General features: G+C 41.4%; 1 protein-coding gene across 1 annotated transcript in view; it reads right to left on the reverse strand.

Annotated features, from left to right (window-relative positions):
* The window catches only part of LOC122788050 (F-box only protein 47-like), a 679,242-nt gene extending 660,501 nt beyond the window's left edge, over positions 1–18,741 (reverse strand). The window contains exon 1 of the mRNA XM_044054971.1: positions 18,644–18,741. The gene's annotated coding sequence lies outside the window, so the exon portion shown is untranslated. The remainder of the gene's footprint in view (positions 1–18,643) is intronic.
* Positions 18,742–21,551: the final 2,810 nt, after the last annotated feature.

Consider the following 21,551-nt stretch of genomic DNA (forward strand, 5'->3'; position numbering starts at 1 on the left):
AGTATGTCACATATTTGGAATACAGCTATGTGTTGCTTCTCCCCAAGCACTGCAACCCTGGTGTCTTAGTACTTTTATCACACATATGTCACCTACACTGCATAAATTAATATCAAATGTTGTGTAATGTGCAATGCACATCAATCTGTTAACATGCAGAACTACAATTATTGGCCCATACGTCTAAAAAGCTTTACTCACAAGGCTATGGAAGGAATCAGCATGGATCTTATACACAGGGGATATGTGACCTTTTACACACTTGACCAGAACCATTTTGGTTTTATTGTGTAGATTTTGTTTATTAAACCTAGTGGACTTCTTTGATACTGATCCCAAAGACCTGGATGAGGGATAACTGGACATGCCGCCTATACTGAGTTATTCAAGGCCTTTGACACTATCCCCCATTCAGGTATAGTACAGAAAATCTCCCATCTGGGGATTAACCCATACATTACTAGATGGATAGCAAACAAGTTGTGGACTGCACCTCCACCACTAGATCACTTAGCAGTGGAATACCACAAGGATTTGTGCTGGGCCCTCAACTGTTTGGAAACTATTTCTCTGAAGCCCAGGCAAAGGTAGATGCCCTGTGGCTTATCAAGTTTGCAGATGACTGTTAACTGGAGGCAGTCATATACAGTCCCCCAACTATGTAAAGATATTACAGAAGGGGCAGACACAGACAAATGACTGGTGCCAAACTCACAGACTGTACCTTAAAGCAGAAAATTCCTCATTGTCCCCTTTGCCAATGAAGTACCCCTGCTAAATATGATATACATAGCACTCCTCAAAGCTCAAACACAGTGTTGCAGTGTTGTGAGAAATGGGAACACATGTTGATAGCAATCTACACTTCAATCACTATGTGTCCATAGTGGTGAGACACACATTCTACATTGCACACCTCATAAATAAAGCCATCACATCCAAGACCAGGGAGGCCATAGCTCTGCTGTATTCTACGCTTATCAGATTATCAGACGACTAACTGAGTATCATTCCCTTCTGTCTGTACAGCACCAGACACCTGCAGCAACTGTAGAAAACACAGAGGTTTGTGACCGGGAGAATCCGGGGCCTCTAAAACATGACATACCTGGAAAGACTGACAAACCTGTCACTGTACTCAGTATCATGCAGCCTGCTGAGAGGTGCTCTATGCCTGGCCTACAGAGCACTTTCAGACCCTGCCCTACTGGAAATGCTGGACATCTGCAAATCAAATGGGACAAGAATAACTTGCTTCAGGGATCTCAATCTAGCCTGTGACATAAACAGAACATGCTGGGGAGACAGATATATCTCCCAGCAATTGCCAGTCCTCTGTAATAGGCTCCCACTACATGTGAAGCAGTACTCATCAATGACCCTATTGAAGTGCAACCTTGACAACTGCATAGGTGCTTGTAAATTCACCCCTGGGGTAGTACTTATTTCCCTTATGAACAGAGCCAGTCAGTGCTGATCACAAAATCGCTCATCTAACTATACTCAATAAGAGTATCTGTGTTTTTACACAGTTGGGCTTGTAAATACACTATGTCCATTAGGTTAGTAACCTCCTATGAAGCTATGAACCTATGCAAGCCTCCCAACATCTTCTCTCCAACATGCCCTGCTGATGTTATCCACTATAAGTTGACTTGCAGTCTTGTAAAAGTCAGACTTGTGCTATGATGCTTGTGTAAAGTACTGAGTTCTGTAGTCTGTGTACTTAGGTAGGGGTTCTGTTCTCACTGCAGTCAACTATGTGTGTTAAGCCAGAAAAGCAGAAGTGTGTATCCTACAGTTATTGCTCCACTCCCATATATTGACAGTATTTTGATACTTACACATGCCTACACATCCATTTCATGCAGGCCTCACAACATCTTCTCTCCAACATGTCCTGCTGATGTCATCCACTATAAGTTGACCTGCAGTCTTACAAAAATCAGACTTGTGCTGTGGAACTTGCATAAAGTACTGAGTTCTGTAGTCTATGTAGTCTGCGTACTTAGGTATGGGTTCAGTTCTCACTGCAGTCAACATGAGTGTGTGTGTGTGTGTGTGTGTGTGTGTGTGTGTGTGTGTGTGTGTGTGTGTGTGTGTGTGTGTGTGTGTGTATGTGTGTGTGTGTGTGTTTGTGCACTTGCTTGATATTATAGTGAGCCTTTTACACCAGAATATGCAACACTGTTATTGCTATATCTTCCTCACCAGACACCACTGATGTCATCAGCTATAAAGTTGTCTGACATAGTTCAAGTCAGACTTAAGCTCTGGTGCTCATCTTAAATACAGAGTTCTATGGTCTGTGTACCTAGGTAGGGGGTCTAGTCTCATTGCAGTCAACTGGTGGTTGTTGTGGATTTGTGTGCACTAGAGAGCCTTTTACACCAGAATGTGGGACACTGTTATTTCCATATTCTCCTCAGCAGACACTGCTGATGTCATCAGCTATATCTGATTTATGGATGTGTACTATTCCCAACAGGGCATGGTCAGAGACTGGCCTGGAGGCTAGGAAAAAGTCACTTAATCCTATATGATACAGATTACAGTGACGTGGATTTCAGTATATCCACATACATCATGGCATGGTTTGTATGCACTGTGCTTTCTTGGTGAGTAAATCGTGTGGTCTCTCCAGCTGCTGCATATGTCTGGTGAGGTACATGCAAAAGAGAACATTATACTTTATATTAGTGTTCTGATGAGGTTTGAGTACCGTACTGTAATATAATCCTGACATCGGAATACAATGACATGAATTATGATGTGCACAACTTTGGCTTTCAATACCAGTGTGGATACTTGCTAGGTGAAGTTTAGATTGCTATGTATATGTGTTCCCAGTGCTTGCATTGCTGGGTTTCAGCATAGTGGGACTGTTGTCAATGTTGTAATTAGCAGGGAATTCCACTTTGCAGAAGGCCAAAATAAAGACACATTTTTGTATTTATTTGTAGACCATGTGGCTTTGTCACCAATCATTTGTATGTGTTAGCCCCTCCTGTAGTATATCATCATAGGTGGACTCAATGATTGCACCCAGTACGCATGAATCAGCAAATGCGGTAAGCCAAAGGCTTTATACGTTAGCCTAAACTGTCAAGAAATAGATTACAAACAGTAAAGAGCCAAGCACAGATCTCTGGGGTACACCAGTGATGACAGCTCTACTAGTACAGGTTGATTCACCAACTTTCACAGTATGCATTCTGTCAATGAGCCAATTGGTCACCCATCTATTGACATGAGGTTTAATCCCCAGCTGGGAAAATTTCTCAATGATCCCTGTGTGGGGGATTGTGTTCACACCCTAGGCCAATTGAGGAAAGCCAGTATGCACTGTCTTACCTTCATCCAGGGCTATCACACAGAATCAATAGGCTGTGACAATATCACAGATCACCTGTCATGTGACTTATGGCATACACCTTCCTAACACAGTTGAAACACACATTCACACACCCTCCACACAGACTATATTCCTGTAGAAGGGTGTTTTCAACAGCAGCTTCTTTATACTTGGGGCTCTGGCTTTCATCCTTTCTAGTACAGCAGAGTCTATACACGTATGCAAGTGATTGTACAGGGCTTTAGTGTAAGCTTCTGTGTAGTTACCACTCCAGCTGGGAGTTGGGCTTGGAATGCATTTATACCTTCATCTAGGAGGGTATAGTTTGCCTTAGTGAAGTTTTTTAGTCTGACTTTGCCCTTTGTGAGTTCTGGTGTTAGTGCCAGCTTGAAGGTGACTGATTTGTGGTCAGATTTAACTAATTAGGGTCCGACAGTTGTGGCAGTGCATCTGTTTGTCATGTTAGTAAGGACCTGATCTAGTAAGTTTGTTCCTCTTGTTGGGGTATAAACAATTTGTTCCAGGGCATTTGAGTTAACAAAGTCAAGGAACTTTTGCATTAGTGAGTTAGGGCTAGAGTAGGTTTTCCAGTTGATGGTGGGATAGTTGAAATCCCCCATAACCAGAGTGTTCAGGAATATTTGGATTGACTCCAGTTTGATCAAGTAGGCTTAATGTGCATCATAACCCACAGAGGGGGATCTAAAACTGGCTATGACTTAAATGTAGGTCTTACCCACAGTAACCTGAACTTCGAGTAACTGCATGGAGTTGTCCAGTCTAACTACATGGGAGGTGAATTTATCTGCAATATAGATAGAAACACTGCTTCCTTAGGTTCTCACATGTTTGCTTTGTTGTTTGAAGTTATGGGAAGGCACTGAAGCCTTGCAAGGCTGGGGTACTTTCTGAGGACTTGAACCAGGTTTCTGTGACTGCACAGACATCTTCATCTTCCAGTGAGAGAACTGCTTACAGGGTGTGCAGTTTTTGGTTTAAGCTCCTAGCATTTAGTAGCATGACCCTTACTTTGTTATGATTGGTAAATTTCACATCGGTAAGTTTGTTTTTTAGACCTTGCCTAAAAAAGGCACTATGGGGGAGGCAAGAGCCTTTGCCAGCAGCTGAAAGCCTACTGGTGCCAGGTGCAAACCATCTCTTGCAAAACAGCAAGGTGTGTCGACCACAACTTCCAGGCTGACACAAGCTGGATCCCCTTAGAGTGACTCCGAAAATTAAGGCAATTATTGAAATCAATCATTTTTTTTTATACTGTGGCATCATTCTTGGTGAGGGTAGTATGCTGCTCAAGGCTAGGGACACACCTGCCTAGGACACATATTCAGAGAGGTCAATCATGTCTCCCTTCATATAGTCCAGTGAGGTACATCTCAGTTTGTTCACTCCAACATGAACTATGATAGAGTCTCCAAGCTTGATGGACATGAGCCTGTGTTGTCCCCTCCCTCACCCCAATCGCCATGTTCCCCAAACGTTTGTGTCCCTCACTGTCCCTGTCACTTGTCTTGTTGCATTTGCTTCCTCACCTACCCAACTTACCTGACCCAGGCATACCTATGTCCCTTTCCCAGCAGTCCTCTCTTACTGAATTAAAAATATATATACTTGTTTCCATTTATGCTCTCACTTATAAAATGTTGTCTTTTCTATATATCACTGAAATGTCATCTCTCCCAGTTGTCTTATCCTTTCTACTGTCTGTCCATTTTTATGTATCAACAATTGTTTTAACTAATTGTATGTAGTAATAAATCTATTTTATTCATGTATCTACAATGTTTTAATTTGTTAATTGTATGTAATAATGTGGAGCTTTTCTCCCCAGGCCACCACTAAAAATGGGCTCCTCCAGGCCCAGTCAACAAATGCAATAAATAAATAAATAAAGAAATAAAGAAAATGGGCACCTGTCCCACAAAAAATGCCCATACATAGCACTCCATTTCACACATATGTCTTCCTGACACATTTGATTTGGCCCAATTGGCTATACAACATGTCACCCCCTCTCTCTGGAGCTGACAGTCCAAATTCAGCTAATATTCTGCACATATGATCCAGTTTTTACTGTTGACGAAATGGATAGCTATGGTTCTTTGCTACCTCCCTCCTGCAAATTCCTGTATTGCTTTCCCTTTGTTCTTCCCCCTGCTTGCTTCCCATTTCATCACTTTCCTATCTACCTCATTTTAACACCTATAATCTGGTCAAAAAATAGAATCAGACACAACACACATTAGTAGCAGAAAAAAAAAGCAATGGATCCCCCTCTCTTTTTGGCCTCTGTGTTTGTGTGGAGTTTCGCATCGAGCAGTAGTACAATGCTGCAGTTATATCCCTGCAATGCCACTTAACCCCACTGCACTATGCCACACACAGCAACACATGTATTATAATAAATTAATGTCACTGCATTATTACTGTTTGTTTAAAAGTATTTGAAAGTATTAGATACACCTGGGCTTGAACTCAGTATCATCCAAGCTCAAAAAGAAATGTGTCAATGCATTTACACCTTCTGCCAAAGAGTCAGTTAAGCAGCAGGTGTATTTATTAGACTCAGTACTAACTCTCAGACTTTAGCAATGCAGCTCACGTTTGCACACTGCTTAACTACGCTCAAACACAGAAAGTATTGGGAATGTGTAGCTTGCATGCACAAACACTTCACCAACCGTTGCACAAACCTGCTGCTCACCGCACTATGGAAAAGCAAATATTATTATGTATTACTGCTGCTCACTTCCATTTCCTGTCTATGACATCAAAGTGCATGTGGAAACACAACAAACTGAAGGCCCTATCTAACAGTATGTCACATATTTGGAATACAGCTATGTGTTGCTTCTCCCCAAGCACTGCAACCCTGGTGTCTCAGTACTTTTATCACACATATGTCACCTACACTGCATAAATTAATATCAAATGTTGTGTAATGTGCAATGCACATCAATCTGTTAACATGCAGAACTACAATTATTGGCCCATAAGTCTAAAAAGCTTTACTCACAAGGCTATGGAAGGAATCAGCATGGATCTTATACACAGGGGATATGTGACCTTTTACACACTTGACCAGAACCATTTTGGTTTTATTAAGTGTAGATTTTGTTTATTAAACCTAGTGGACTTCTTTGATACTGATCCCAAAGACCTGGATGAGGGATAACTGGACATGCCGCCTATGCTGAGTTATCCAAGGCCTTTGACACTATCCCCCATTCAGGTATTGTACAGAAAATCTCCCATCTGGGGATTAACCCATACATTACTAGATGGATAGCAAACAAGTTGTGGACTGCACCTCCACCACTAGATCACTTAGCAGTGGAATACCACAAGGATTTGTGCTGGGCCCTCAACTGTTTGGAAACTATTTCTCTGAAGCCCAGGCAAAGGTAGATGCCCTGTGGCTTATCAAGTTTGCAGATGACTGTTAACTGGAGGCAGTCATATACAGTCCCCCAACTATGTAAAGATATTACAGAAGGGGCAGACACAGACAAATGACTGGTGCCAAACTCACAGACTGTACCTTAAAGCAGAAAATTCCTCATTGTCCCCTTTGCCAATGAGGTACCTCTGCTAAATATGATATACATAGCACTCCTCAAAGCTCAAACACAGTGTTGCAGTGTTGTGAGAAATGGGAACACATGTTGATAGCAATCTACACTTCAATCACTATGTGTCCATAGTGGTGAGACACACATTCTACATTGCACACCTCATAAATAAAGCCATCACATCCAAGACCAGGGAGGCCATAGCTCTGCTGTATTCTACGCTTATCAGATTATCAGACGACTAACTGAGTATCATTCCCTTCTGTCTGTACAGCACCAGACACCTGCAGCAACTGTAGAAAACACAGAGGTTTGTGACCGGGAGAATCTGGGGCCTCTAAAACATGACATACCTGGAAAGACTGACAAACCTGTCACTGTACTCAGTATCATGCAGCCTGCTGAGAGGTGCTCTATGCCTGGCCTACAGAGCACTTTCAGACCCTGCCCTACTGGAAATGCTGGACATCTGCAAATCAAATGGGACAAGAATAACTTGCTTCAGGGATCTCAATCTAGCCTGTGACATAAACAGAACATGCTGGGGAGACAGATATATCTCCCAGCAATTGCCAGTCCTCTGTAATAGGCTCCCACTACATGTGAAGCAGTACTCATCAATGACCCTATTCAAGTGCAACCTTGACAACTGCATAGGTGCTTGTAAATTCACCCCTGGGGTAGTACGTATTTCCCTTATGGACAGAGCCAGTCAGTGCTGATCACAAAATCGCTCATCTAACTATACTCAATAAGAGTATCTGTGTTTTTACACAGTTGGGCTTGTAAATACCCTATGTCCATTAGGTTAGTAACCTCCTATGAAGCTATGAACCTATGCAAGCCTCCCAACATCTTCTCTCCAACATGCCCTGCTGATGTTATCCACTATAAGTTGACTTGCAGTCTTGTAAAAGTCAGACTTGTGCTATGATGCTTGTGTAAAGTACTGAGTTCTGTAGTCTGTGTACTTAGGTAGGGGTTCTGTTCTCACTGCAGTCAACTATGTGTGTTAAGCCAGAAAAGCAGAAGTGTGTATCCTACAGTTATTGCTCCACTCCCATATATTGACAGTATTTTGATACTTACACATGCCTACACATCCATTTCATGCAGGCCTCACAACATCTTCTCTCCAACATGTCCTGCTGATGTCATCCACTATAAGTTGACCTGCAGTCTTACAAAAATCAGACTTGTGCTGTGGAACTTGCATAAAGTACTGAGTTCTGTAGTCTATGTAGTCTGCGCACTTAGGTAGGGGTTCAATTCTCACTGCAGTCAACATGAGTGTGTGTGTGTGTGTGTGTGTGTGTGTGTGTGTGTGTGTGTGTGTGTGTGTGTGTGTTTGTGCACTTGCTTGATATTATAGTGAGCCTTTTACACCAGAATATGCAACACTGTTATTGCTATATTTTCCTCACCAGACACCACTGATGTCATCAGCTATAAAGTTGTCTGACATAGTTCAAGTCAGACTTAAGCTCTGGTGCTTATCTTAAATACAGAGTTCTATAGTCTGTGTACCTAGGTAGGGGGTCTAGTCTCATTGCAGTCAACTGGTGGTTGTTGTGGATTTGTGTGCACTAGAGAGCCTTTTACACCAGAATGTGGGACACTGTTATTTCCATATTCTCCTCAGCAGACACTGCTGATGTCATCAGCTATATCTGATTTATGGATGTGTACTATTCCCAACAGGGCATGGTCAGAGACTGGCCTGGAGGCTAGGAAAAAGTCACTTAATCCTATATGATACAGATTACAGTGACGTGGATTTCAGTATATCCACATACATCATGGCATGGTTTGTATGCACTGTGCTTTCTTGGTGAGTAAATCGTGTGGTCTCTCCAGCTGCTGCATATGTCTGGTGAGGTACATGCAAAAGAGAACATTATACTTTATATTAGTGTTCTGATGAGGTTTGAGTACAGTACTGTAATATAATCCTGACATCGGAATACAATGACATGAATTATGATGTGCACAACTTTGGCTTTCAATACCAGTGTGGATACTTGCTAGGTGAAGTTTAGATTGTTATGTATATGTGTTCCCAGTGCTTGCATTGCTGGGTTTCAGCATAGTGGGACTGTTGTCAATGCTGTAATTACCACTTTGCAGAAGGCCAAAATAAAGACACATTTTTGTATTTATTTGTAGACCATGTGGCTTTGTCACCAATCATTTGTATGTGTTAGCCCCTCCTGTAGTATATCATCATAGGTGGACTCAATGATTGCACCCAGTCCGCATGAATCAGCAAATGCGGTAAGCCAAAGGCTTTATACGTTAGCCTAAACTGTCAAGAAATAGATTACAAACAGTAAAGAGCCAAGCACAGATCTCTGGGGTACACCAGTGGTGACAGCTCTACTAGTACAGGTTGATTCACCAACTTTCACAGTATGCATTCTGTCAATGAGCCAATTGGTCACCCATCTAGTGACATGAGGTTTAATCCCCAGCTGGGAAAATTTCTCAATGATCCCTGTGTGGGGGATTGTGTTCACACCCTAGGCCAATTGAGGAAAGCCAGTATGCACTGTCTTACCTTCATCCAGGGCTATCACACAGAATCAATAGGCTGTGACAATATCACAGATCACCTGTCATGTGACTTATGGCATACACCTTCCTAACACAGTTGAAACACACATCCACACACCCTCCACACAGACTATATTCCTGTAGAAGGGTGTTTTCAACATGTGTTCATGTGGGGGGGGGCAGCACATGATGCATTCATGTGTAAACACATCCTTGACTCTCCTCATCTGTGAGGTAGACCAACATGTCATCATGGACCTTTTCTAAATAGACACTAGTGATATCCCAGCTGTGTGTTCAACAGACCTGTGTGAGTTGTTAATGCTACATCATGTCTGTTACATCTGTCTGATGTCCCCAAAGAGCTCATCGAGGGCCCTGCATGACAACAACACTATCATCCTTTTATCAACACTGTAACATGTTGCCATATACACCTGTATCACCAAGTGGGTAGACCAGTGTGTCACATGCATGGCATCTAAATATGTTGACATGTGTGAAGTGACCTATATTTCAGGTCCAGTGATCAGGTCCGTATATCAGGGCTGTCTGCTAGGCCCTTTCCTGTCCATTATTTAAGTGACAGACATCACAGATAACAAACACATCCTATGTCCAAACAGCTGCCTGAAGGACTACAGGTTGTGGGTAATCATTGACTCTATCTGTGATATTAGTATAATACAGAGAGTATAAACACCCACCAAAGATTGCTGCCACAGCCATGACAAAACCTGCAATGATATGAAAACATGGAGGGATTTGTTACATCATGAAAACAAATACACAACCCAAGTATAATGTAGACATCACACTCTATAATCAGACCAACAGGTATGTGACCTGTGTCCTGGGGTAGATGGTAAGTGGAACGTCCAGTAGGATGTGGTCACAGTGCTGACTCATCTCATGTGTAATACAACTACTGAGTATGTGAAGGACATCCACATCAGAGGCCATAATACCTCCATACTTCACAGCCTTCATCACACCAATACCTGAGTATAATGCACCCTTCTTCATGTACCTCCCTACACATCTTCCAGTGAAGTGGAACTGAAGTGTACCACATTTGTCACAGTGAGCTGTCACACATCTTATTGGCCATACCTAGGTATTCTTTATGTGGCATAAACATTATTGTCTGATGGGGCATAACCCCCATCAAGTTGTTACACCAGATGCATGTATGCTACCTGTTCTAGTGATGTACACAGTACATACATAAGTGTTTAACAACATTAATGGCATGGGTAACATTTATGACAGTGTGGATTGTGCCATACATATATGTATATGCAATGCACACCAGCCAACTAGCCTGTATTGATCATAATGTTGCATATTGGTATAGCAGTGTCCATTCTAACACGCCAGCATATGTTATGGTGCCAGGACAGTGTGCATGATTATCCTCATAGAGTGTGGACATATCATAATAGTTGTACAACTGTGTTTGTGCAGAATCATCTCTGATCACTCTGAATCACATATGTTACATCAAAGGCATGGGATTACTGGTGGCATTATTCTTATATTGTCCATGATTGTGTTTGCTTCTTTTAATGTTGTCCATGAGTCTTTACCTGTGTTCCACTTGCTGGAGACGTCTGCTGAGATTACACTCGTATTTAAGCAAATCAGTTTGTACAGCTTCACAATATGCACCCTACCATAATTGTATGTAACATCCCTGATATATGTCCTTTGCATTATTCATGTAGGGATGATTATCTCACACAGACATTCCCCCCATTATTATGTCACCTTGTGTGACAGTCACATAATACACATTTTCACTGTGCAGTCCCTACTGTACCAGACTGATATGTGATTGGTGTTGATTCCACTGACATGCTCTCATCTGCTGTACAGTTTGTTTCACCTGTCCTCTTTCCCTGTGTTCATTTCTACAATTCATCTGTGTGTTCCTATTCTAATACACACACTTCCCCTGTGGTTTTATTTTACATGGCAGTCTATGTACCTTTACAGATCATTTATACAATTTCAGTACAGAATGCCAGGAATGGGATTTCACAATAATCTGCACTGTAGATAGACTATCCCTTACTGTGCTTACAAAATATATTTAAGAATCATACCTCTCCCCTGTCCAGATTTTCACAGAATGTCCATATTTTTGCCTTTATAACTTTTGGTGTGTTCCTTATCAAATCTGTGGTTTTCTGCCATATCAAAGATCTCAATACTGATGCAACTCAATAATTACATACATTTGAGTTTCAGACTTCAAATCCTTCAGAAAATTTATCTTAACACAACATGTAAATGTGCCTATGTCACAAGTGATAATTCAATAAAGGTATTCTAGCACATTTCAATAAAGGTATTCTAGCACATTTCTAAAGAGCAAATATGTCAACTATGTCCCTATTTCTGGGTCACTGTCCCCCCATTATGTTGTCCTTTGTCCAGATGTCTTGCACTAAGAAATTGAGAGCTATCTGTTAAGCCCTGGTGATCACTGTGGGATTCCGCCCAAAACCATGGCCCTTCAGGGCTCTGAATTAAACAGGATTGTTATCCATGTTTGCTTACATGATTTCCTGGTTGGCAACACTGTTGCCACCCACAAAACTTCACTTATTTATGTTTAAATGTGGTGCATGGCATGAATATGCAATGAGCGCTGCTGCTCATCATGTATCAGTGTGCACACATGTAAACTCCATGTAGGCTTTGCGAGTTTATTGAATTCCAGTACATGACTTTAAGAGAGCATTAACTAATTGATTCCTTATCATGTGATATTCATCTAGTATTTAAATAAGGCAGAACACAGGGATCACTATTTTGTTCTGATGAAGTCCTGAGAGTATTCGGGATGAAAGTGCATGATAAAGGAGCGTGCCATCTGTATGTACTAAACTGTATTTTTGTACAAAATAAAGGATTTACTTTATGTTCAGCTCAGATCTTTTTTGTTTAACTGAAGAAGCCCACACAATTGCCCAGGGGTGCAATTTGCTTTTAGTTTTGGTTTTGTGCATCCGCAGTGGTGGTCCTGCGGTAGCATTGTCGCCTCACAGTAAGACGCTGTCCGGTTCGATTCTCAGCTAGAACGGCCTCTGCGTGGAGACATGCGTGAATGGGCGTACCTTCATTGAAGGTTGTGCGTTAGGGCTGGTAACTCGGCATGTAAAAATCAACTGCCAATCATTAGCGGACCGGAGTTCCACTGTGGCAACCCCTAACTGGGAAAAGCCGAAAGACACAACAAAAAGTTTTGGTTTTGTGCACCAGGACCTTTTTTCACTTATCTTACAGACTGCATCTGTCCATAATGGACATAGGCACTACCCCAGGTGTGGATTTGCTATTCCCCATCCATTAATCCAAACTGCATTTGAAGAGGGCCAGGGAAGGGCTCTGCCTAATGTGAATAGGAAGCCTGTTCCAAAGAAGGGGCAATCTCTGAGACACATATATGTCTCTCCAGCATGTTTTGTTTGAGTTGCTGACTAAGTTTAAATCCCTAGATCATGTGACCCTCATGCTGTTTGACTTGCAGATGTGTAGCAGCTCCATCAGGGCTGGATTTGTGAGTGCCTTGTAGGTCAGGGATAGGTAACCCCTTAATTGTTGGTAGGAGACAAAGTAAATGGTTAGGCCTTTTAGTCTATCTGTAATGTTCATGTTGTCTACACCCTCTATTTTCTTTATGAGGAACTTCTGAGGTCACTCCAGCTGCTGTAAATGCCTAGTTAAGCACATGTCAAATCGTGAATTGTACTCTATTATTGGTCTAATGAAGGCTGAGTACAGCAAGACTATAATTTCCTTGGATCTGGATGCTATACCTTTACTTATAAGTTGTGCACATAAAAGGATTTCCTCACCACTGTAGACACATGGCCGTTAAAGTTCAGATGACTATTTATCTGTGTACCTACATCTCTCAGCTCTGAGTCTACTATTAGGGAAGTGCTATTGATGCTGCAATTTGCAAGAGTATTTGTCTTCCCAAAGGATATGATAATGCATTTTTTCACATTTAGTTCTAGGCCATGGTTCTGGCAGCAATTATCTGTCTGATCTAGACCCTCTTGAAGGAAATCTATATCAGTGGAGGGATTCAATGATTGGCCCCAGCTTGCAGTCATTGGCAAACTGACTAGTGCCAGTGGGGCAACAGGTAGCACATTTGCCTTTGGTGCAGGCGGCTGTGAGTTCTATTCCCACAAGAGGTATATTGATTGCTGACAGAGCAATGATGTAGCATAAAAGCTGTAAAATACAGGTTGGAGTACTTATGGATAGTGCAGTGGTGCAGCGGTTTGCATTGTCGCCTCACAGCAAGAGGTTCTCTGGTTGAATTCTTGGCTGAGGTGCCTTCTGTGCAGAGTCTGCATGTCCTCCCTGCATTTGTGTGGGTTTCTTCCAGGTGCTCCAGTTTCCTCTCGTATTACAAAGACATGAGTCTGAAGTATTTCTCCCTGGGCCTCTGATGAAGATTGGCTTGTTCCAAGTTGGACTTTCCTGGTAACCAAATATTAAATAAATATCTAAAAAAATAGACTTTGTCATACAGAGATCTTCCACATTAGGCCTGACTATAGAGAAATATATTCTGAACACGAGTGGTTCCAGCACTGAGCCCTGTGGCATACCACTAGTAACTGGCCTCCTGCTGGATCTGGATTTACCCACTTTAACCACGTGTCCTGTCTGTGAGCAAACTGGCTATCAATCTGGTGACCTAGGGACTTATACCTAGTTTTGTGAGTTTATTTATAACACCTGAGTGGGGAATTGTGTCAAGTGTCTTGGCCAGGACAAAGTAGGCAGTTTGTACTGTTTTACTGTCATCCATGGCCTTAGTGACTTTCTCAAAGAAATCCACTCGATTCAGTAGGCATGACCTGCCCTTGACAAAGCCGAATTGGGTCACGTCCAGTGTTTGGAAGCTTTCTTTGTCATTATTTATCAGGTCCATGATTACTCTTTCCATGGCTTTATATATAAGACTAGTCAACCTTATGGGACTGTAATTTCCTGGGTAAGTACATGGTCCCCCTTTATGGAGAGGGATGATTGTTGTTGTCCTCCACTCTATCGGGACAAAGACAGTCTGGAGGCTGTGGTTAAATAGAGATCCTAATGGGCCAGATAAAGTCCCAATTTAAGTTGTTTATGTTGCCAGGCCCTACTGAAGCTGTGTCTTTAGCTTTAGACCACAGTGGCAAACTGTTCTTTAGTGATAACTGGAAGTGGAGTGGTGGAGGGTGTTTCTTGGGGAGAAATGGGGTTGATGGGGAGATTAAATTTCAGCTCAATTTGTCAGCCAGCAGATTTGCTATAGCTTCTGTCTGAGTATAGGCGATACCATCTACAACTAATTCTGAACTTTGTTGGGTGTGGCCCTTACGATTGCAAACATAATTGAAAAATGCCTCATGGTTATCCTTAGCTTTAGAGGCTATTTTTACCTCAAAGTCTGTTTTCAGACACTTGACTAGTACCCTGATTTGCTTATTTAGACTAATGAGAGACTTTTGTTGCTCTGTTGTGCACATTCCCTCTTACTTCTTGAAAGGATTTTCTTTCTTTTATTGTACAACTTATTAATACCAGGAGTCCACCAGGGTTGCTTGTTTTGGCGGTTTGAGCTGGGTTTACTTTGGGCTGGTACTCCCATTTGTTTCTATGCAGTTGTTTATATGGTCATACAGGGCTTTTGTGTATGCCTCTGCATAGGTTTCTGTGTTTTCTGGATTTGGGGGAGCTTGGAAACTAGCTATGCTTTCCCTTAATAAGGGCTAATTTACCTTAGAGAGGTTCTTAAAGTTTCTGGGGTTAGGTGGGGGACTAGTTTTACCTTAATTTCAAGGGAGATTGCTTTGTGATGTAATCCTACCAGTGAGGACATCACACTGGGAGTACAGCAATCTCCCATATTTGCGAGGATACTTGTTCCCCTAGTGGGAGTGCAGAGTAGCTGCTCCAGGGCATTTGAGTTTACAAAGTCAAGAAATCTTTGGCCCTGCATGTTAGTGGTCATGTATGTCTCCCAGTGAATGAAGGGGTAGTTAAAATCACCCATGAGTATGGTATTGGGCTGGATGGAGAGTGATTCTTGTAACTTCAGGTATGACGTATGGTTCATGGTGGGGGACTTGCAGCTAGCAAGAATATGATAATGGATTTTTTCCATAGTTAGTTGGACACAGAGTAGCCCAAGCTTGTCATATTGTTTGACCAGCCTTGAGGTGTGCTTATCCTTTATGTAGACAGATACACCTCCATCTTTTGCTCTTTCATGTTCAGTGTGTGGTCAGAATATATGAAATATGAAAAGCATTATAGCCATGCAATGCCAAAGTGCTTTCTGTGGCTTTGAACCATGTTTCAGTAACTGTGCGGATGTCAGCATTCTTCAGGGTGAGGACAGCTTCTAGGGAGTGCAGTTTCTTGTTCAGGCTCCTTACATTGAGCAGTAACACCTTTAACTTGTTCTGAGTAGCTTTGTTACACTGGAAGGTTTGTCTGTTTGGCAATGCCTAAGAAAGGATCTACAGGGGTGATAATGCCTAAAGGTGACGGGTGATGACCATCCCTGGCAAAGCAGAGTGGCTTGTCAACCATGCTCTCCCAAGCTAACAAGTATTAGACCCCTTTGGAATGACAAATTTGAAACTGCCCTGTGTGTGGATCAAACTCACAACCTTTAGATTATGAGACTGACACACTTCCTACTGCACTAACAAGGCTCTAATATCCCAACTATATTGATCATAACAATAAAGATAGTAAGTTACTCCATTCACCATATAACTCACTTGGCTGACCTATAGTCATATTATATGTATTGTAAAAATAACAAAATATTTTTAAGTATTTTATCTTTTTGTCCATGTAATTTTTGTTGATTCTCCCATTATTAGCTCACTTTATGCCTTATTGATAGTTCTTGATATTTAACAATGGAGGACAATCACACAGTGACTTCAATGTGTTCATGCCCACTTCTACACCCAAGAAATCCACAATGATTCAAACTAATTCATTCATTCATAGCTAATTGGTATAGGCTTGTATTTTTGTGAGCCAGCCTAGCCAGTTATCCCCTGTGAGATTCAAACCCTGGACCTTGTGTTTGTAAGGCAAACACCTTAACCATTAGGCTACCCTTCCAACCCTTAATGGTAAACGTTGACTAAACTGACTGCACCTGTCTTCCAAGGCTTCACCACATGATGTTAAAAGTATGCATATCTTGGGTATCACCACTGAGGATACTGTACCGAAAACAAAGAAGTCATTCAGGAATTCCTTCTCCATAGTATCATAGGAGGTTAGTAGGCTATTGGCCCTAAATTAGCCCTAAGGCCCTTACAAGCCTAGCTAAGAATTTAGCCCATGTTCCAACAACACAGCACTCTATGCCACTGTCCAGCGGGGACACAGGTGGAATCCCAGGGGTGTATTTTTTGTTCTCCATCCAGTTGTCCACGTTGCGCTTAAAAAGGGTTAATGAGGTACTCTACTTTACGTGGAGAGGGAGTCTATTCCACAAAAGGGGAGTCTCTGGGACACAAATTTGCCCCACCAACAAGCCCTATTGATGTCACAAACCAGGTTGAGGTCACACGTGCGGGTTACTCGAGTGGAGCTTGACTTGCAGATATGCAGCAGTCTTATAAGGGTGGGGTCTGAGATAACTTTGTATGCCAGACAAAGGGCACATCTGAGGAGTCTGTAGGAGACTGGGCAGAGGGACAGGGCTTTTAGCCTATCCGTGTAGGGTAGATGTTTGAAGACCTGGATTCTCCGGGTGATGAACCTCTGTGGTCACTCCAGCTGCTGCATGTGCTTTGTGAGGTATATGCCAAAAGGGGCATTGTACTCAATAATGGATCTTATGAGGAAAGAATATAGGGATGTTATGACACCTTGTCCCTGAATGAGATACCATGAGGATCCATTACAGATCCTGTGTATTATCAGCCCTCACTCCATGCACAAAATCACAGCCTCACACAGTATGGCCCAAGAAAAAAAAAAACACCTCCAGTAATAATCCCCTCTATTGATCCATTTCCATTCCTGAATTTCAGGAATACACAAAAATTCTCTCATTTTTTCTTATTCATTTGTTAAGCTTGTAAGGCCACTAGGGAGAATTGCTTCCTTACATAAATAACCTGGAAGCACTGTCTGGTAAAAATCTTTCTCAGGGACTCAAACACAGTACTACCGAATGAAGCATGTCAGCGGATAATAGCCTTAATCCTCACAACTACAATGTTTGCATCCATAATACTGCAGTGTTGCACTTTCTAGGTATAAGAGCAAGTTCAATACCATCTCCTAAAGGTAGCAACAAAAATGTGCAAACAACATTTCAGCTAAGCTACTTCTGTGTGAAAAAGCCCTTACATCTTAGTGATCCCCAAGGCACATTTAGTTTTTATGCCATTAAGCAAGAATTCCAAAAAATTACAAACTGTGATTATGCTGTGAAGCTCTACTTACTCACTACGAAATTTAAATGCAATTTTACATGAAGTAGTGATGTAAATTACGCAAGATTTATAAAGCTACATTATATTAAAAATGACTCTCATTGCTTGGGCAAAGACTCTTCCCTTGAAAAATGTAGTTGGGTGGCACTGGCAACATAATAGCATGGGAAATAGTTAGTCATTACAGTCTTCCTTTGTTTTTGAATACAAAGTATTCTAGTTGCTACATGTAGTTTCACCCACCCGCGTCATTTGCAAGGCAAAGAACACGTAAAGTAAGCAGGCATAGCAGATGGACAAAAGGGAAGCTTTCCTTTCTATTCACTACACATCTAAATTATGGCAGACCTGTTTTTTAAAAAGAGTCAATACTTATGAAGTTCTATGTTTCACATATTTTCTTTTTTTAATTTTCTTCTAACGCAATGGAGTGCTTCTACTAACGATAACCAACAAAAGCTCTACAAGTTATACAAACCATTTTATACACCAGTCCACCCTGTATTTATGTACCGTGAAGGAACAGCGTCACCTGTCACAGGACGGAGAGCAAGTGGGTAAATGAGTTAGTGAGGAAGTACGACGCGGTAAGGCTTCGGATAAATACAGTCCTATCAGCTGTCACACGTAACGAGTTGAAACTATGATTATCTTACCACAACCAGCCTAAAATGCTCTAAAGGTCAGGCTGACGGACTCCTGCGGGTACCTGCCGTGCCTCTTCTCCGGTACCACAGCTACTTTCATAGTCCAATACAGAGCCTCGCCAGGCGTAAGAGACCCAGCACGAGCTGTTCCCTCAGAGCTTCCCGCCTAGGCCAGGAGCACGCGCTACGAGTACATTCGCGGTGCCTTCATCTCCCCCAAGTTTTTAATCCTGAACTTACTGAACCCGATTCGGCTTGAATCTATAAATTACATTTACTGTCTCATTCTTCGAATATTCTACGCTCGATGTGCTGATCTGTAAATGGTGCTGCAACTCGACCCTTTTTGAAACATGCATTTGTTGTTGAAAGTACCACGTTGCCATTGTAGCTAGGTGGCACTGGTGAACTGTGGCACAGCAGGAAGAGTAGGCCAACGATACTGGACCACAGCAAGTTAGAAATTAATCTATTTCCTTACAATTTAGTTAATCTGTTGGGGGTTGCATTGCAGAGGGATGCCTATCCCTAGAGTAAGCTAAGGGCAAAAGAAGTGATACACGTCTGAATGGGATAGCGGTTCATCTTGGATAAACCCACACTTCTGACAAGGGATATAATAACTCAATGTTTTTGGTCTGTGCCTTCTAAAATGTTTTGCTTTTTTTTTTTTTTTTTTTTTTTTTTTGGAAATCATTGAGGATTGCAGTTACTAAACAATGAGTTGACTTTACAGCCTTCAGAATATGTATGCAAATGCAAAACCTGCTATTCTAGTAATTTCTAAGTTTGTGAGACCAGTATTTAAAACTCTGTCCATTATTTTGTGTCTTTGTTATGCCATTTGTTTTACTTTGTCTAGATTTCTTGCATTAAAATTGAGATGTTTGGATATAATTGCTAAATTACTAAATGTCAGGTGTGTCTAAACTGGGAAGAATTAACCAAAGACCTTGGGAGAAACTAATGGCATGGCAGTCCAAGGAATACCACTATACACTGTAGAGAAGGGCTTATTATGTAGTGTAATTCCCCTATGCGCTTTAGCAAACACCATCCACAACCTAGCTGACTGCAGCTACATGGGAGCTGTCATTGTCAATGAAATGTGCCCACAAGGACTATCACTAAAATAATTAAGAGAAAATGGTACAGCCCTAATACTACTTATAATTGAAACAGATGGTGCTGAAGTGCACTGATTAAAAAATTAACAGAAGGCAGCTGCATCATTTGTACAGTACTTCACTTAGTAGGTCATCTACCCAAAAACTCCAATTTTATTACTTTATTAAAAAAGCAAACAAACAAAGTAGCCTTTGGCTCTTAGCTCAGTCAGACTGTCCTGATCAGTGTATGTAAAACAAACACATAATTCATGCAACCAGTACTTTACATATAGTTACCGACATTAGTCAGAGGAAGAATTACAAATGTATTATATATAATGTTTGTATGACACATGTGACGGTGTAATGCAGTTTATTGAACAAACATAACAGTATACATAGATAGCATGTCTGTCAACAATTCTCCTCCCTTATTACCTGTCAGTCAACATGGGAATGTCCAAACCTGTGCAAACATCAGGGTGGGGGCGGTATCACACTACACTATAACTGTTTATTTATGTATTTTTATTTATTTATTTAACATTTGTTAACCGGGAAATTTCGACTTGGAATGAAGCCAATTTTCAGCGGAGGCCCAGGGAGAAATACTCCAGATGCATGTCTTTGTAACGTGGGAGGAAACCGGAGCACCCAGAGGAAACCCAAAAGAACACAGGGAGGACATACAGACTCCACACAGAAGGCACCCCAGCCGAGAATCGAACCGGAGAACCTCTTGCTATGAGGCGACAACGCTACCGATGCACCACTGCGCCGTCCAATTGGAGAAGGTACTCAGGCCAGGAACAGAACAATTAAAGGAAAACTCCACCTTAGAACTCAAAAAAAGGTTTTTCATTGCATTTTTGTTTTTCACTCTATGTTACTGCCTCAAAATCACTCCAAGTACTTCTTTTACAATTTTAATGTATTTCTCACACAATGGTGGCTGATGGGGCCTGCTTTGGTAACATGATCATGTTTTCTTGCTTTATTCCTTCTTCCCAGAATGCATTTCAATTCTTCTTTATATATGTCATGCTAGACATAAGGAAGTGGTGTTGTTTTCTCATGTAATTAAGATAGAATGGCAGGAGTGTGAAGCACCGTCATCTAAAATACCTTTTGTAACAGCTGCTTCTATGTTTCCTTGAGTGAGCTTCATTTATGTTTCTGTCGGAACAAAAGAGGCAAAATAAAGTATTACATTGCAGGCTTTTGTAAAGGGATTCTTGTGTAATTCTAAAGGAGTTCACAAACCTTCCCCCACACTCTTATCCTGTGGTGTGAAAACTCTCACTGCAGTAAATGATCCTTGTTGTATCATGTACAAGTGACAACTACTACTCGAAAGGACTCCAGAGTAAGTCTGTCTGTTACTTCCAAATGCCTCAGTGGGAAGTTTTTTTTTCTCTCTCATGAATGATGCAGAATTAAAACATGCTTTATTAGTTCCTTAATTATTTCTGCCATGTTCACTCCCTTTTTATCCTTTTTTGTATTTATTTATACTTTGTTAACCAGGAAAGTGAACTAGTCCCCGGTCCCTTTTCAGCCATGACCCAGGCTACATTGGCAAAGATAATAAGAAGTAATAAATGCACTTCGCAATACAAAGAAAAAAATACTGCTATAAAGACATTTGACAAAGATTACACTTACAACACATAGCCAAGATGTGACATTGAGTAAGTAAAACATTAAACAACATTTACTAGAATATATACATTAATAATGCTTAACTCTACTATGTTAACTTTATTATAAATAATTAATTGTATGCACCCATATTTTACAACTCACAG

The sequence above is a fragment of the Protopterus annectens genome, chromosome 13.part0, assembly GCF_019279795.1.
Source record: "Protopterus annectens isolate FY-2018-M chromosome 13.part0, PAN1.0, whole genome shotgun sequence".
Classification (NCBI taxonomy): Eukaryota; Metazoa; Chordata; order Ceratodontiformes; family Protopteridae; genus Protopterus; species Protopterus annectens.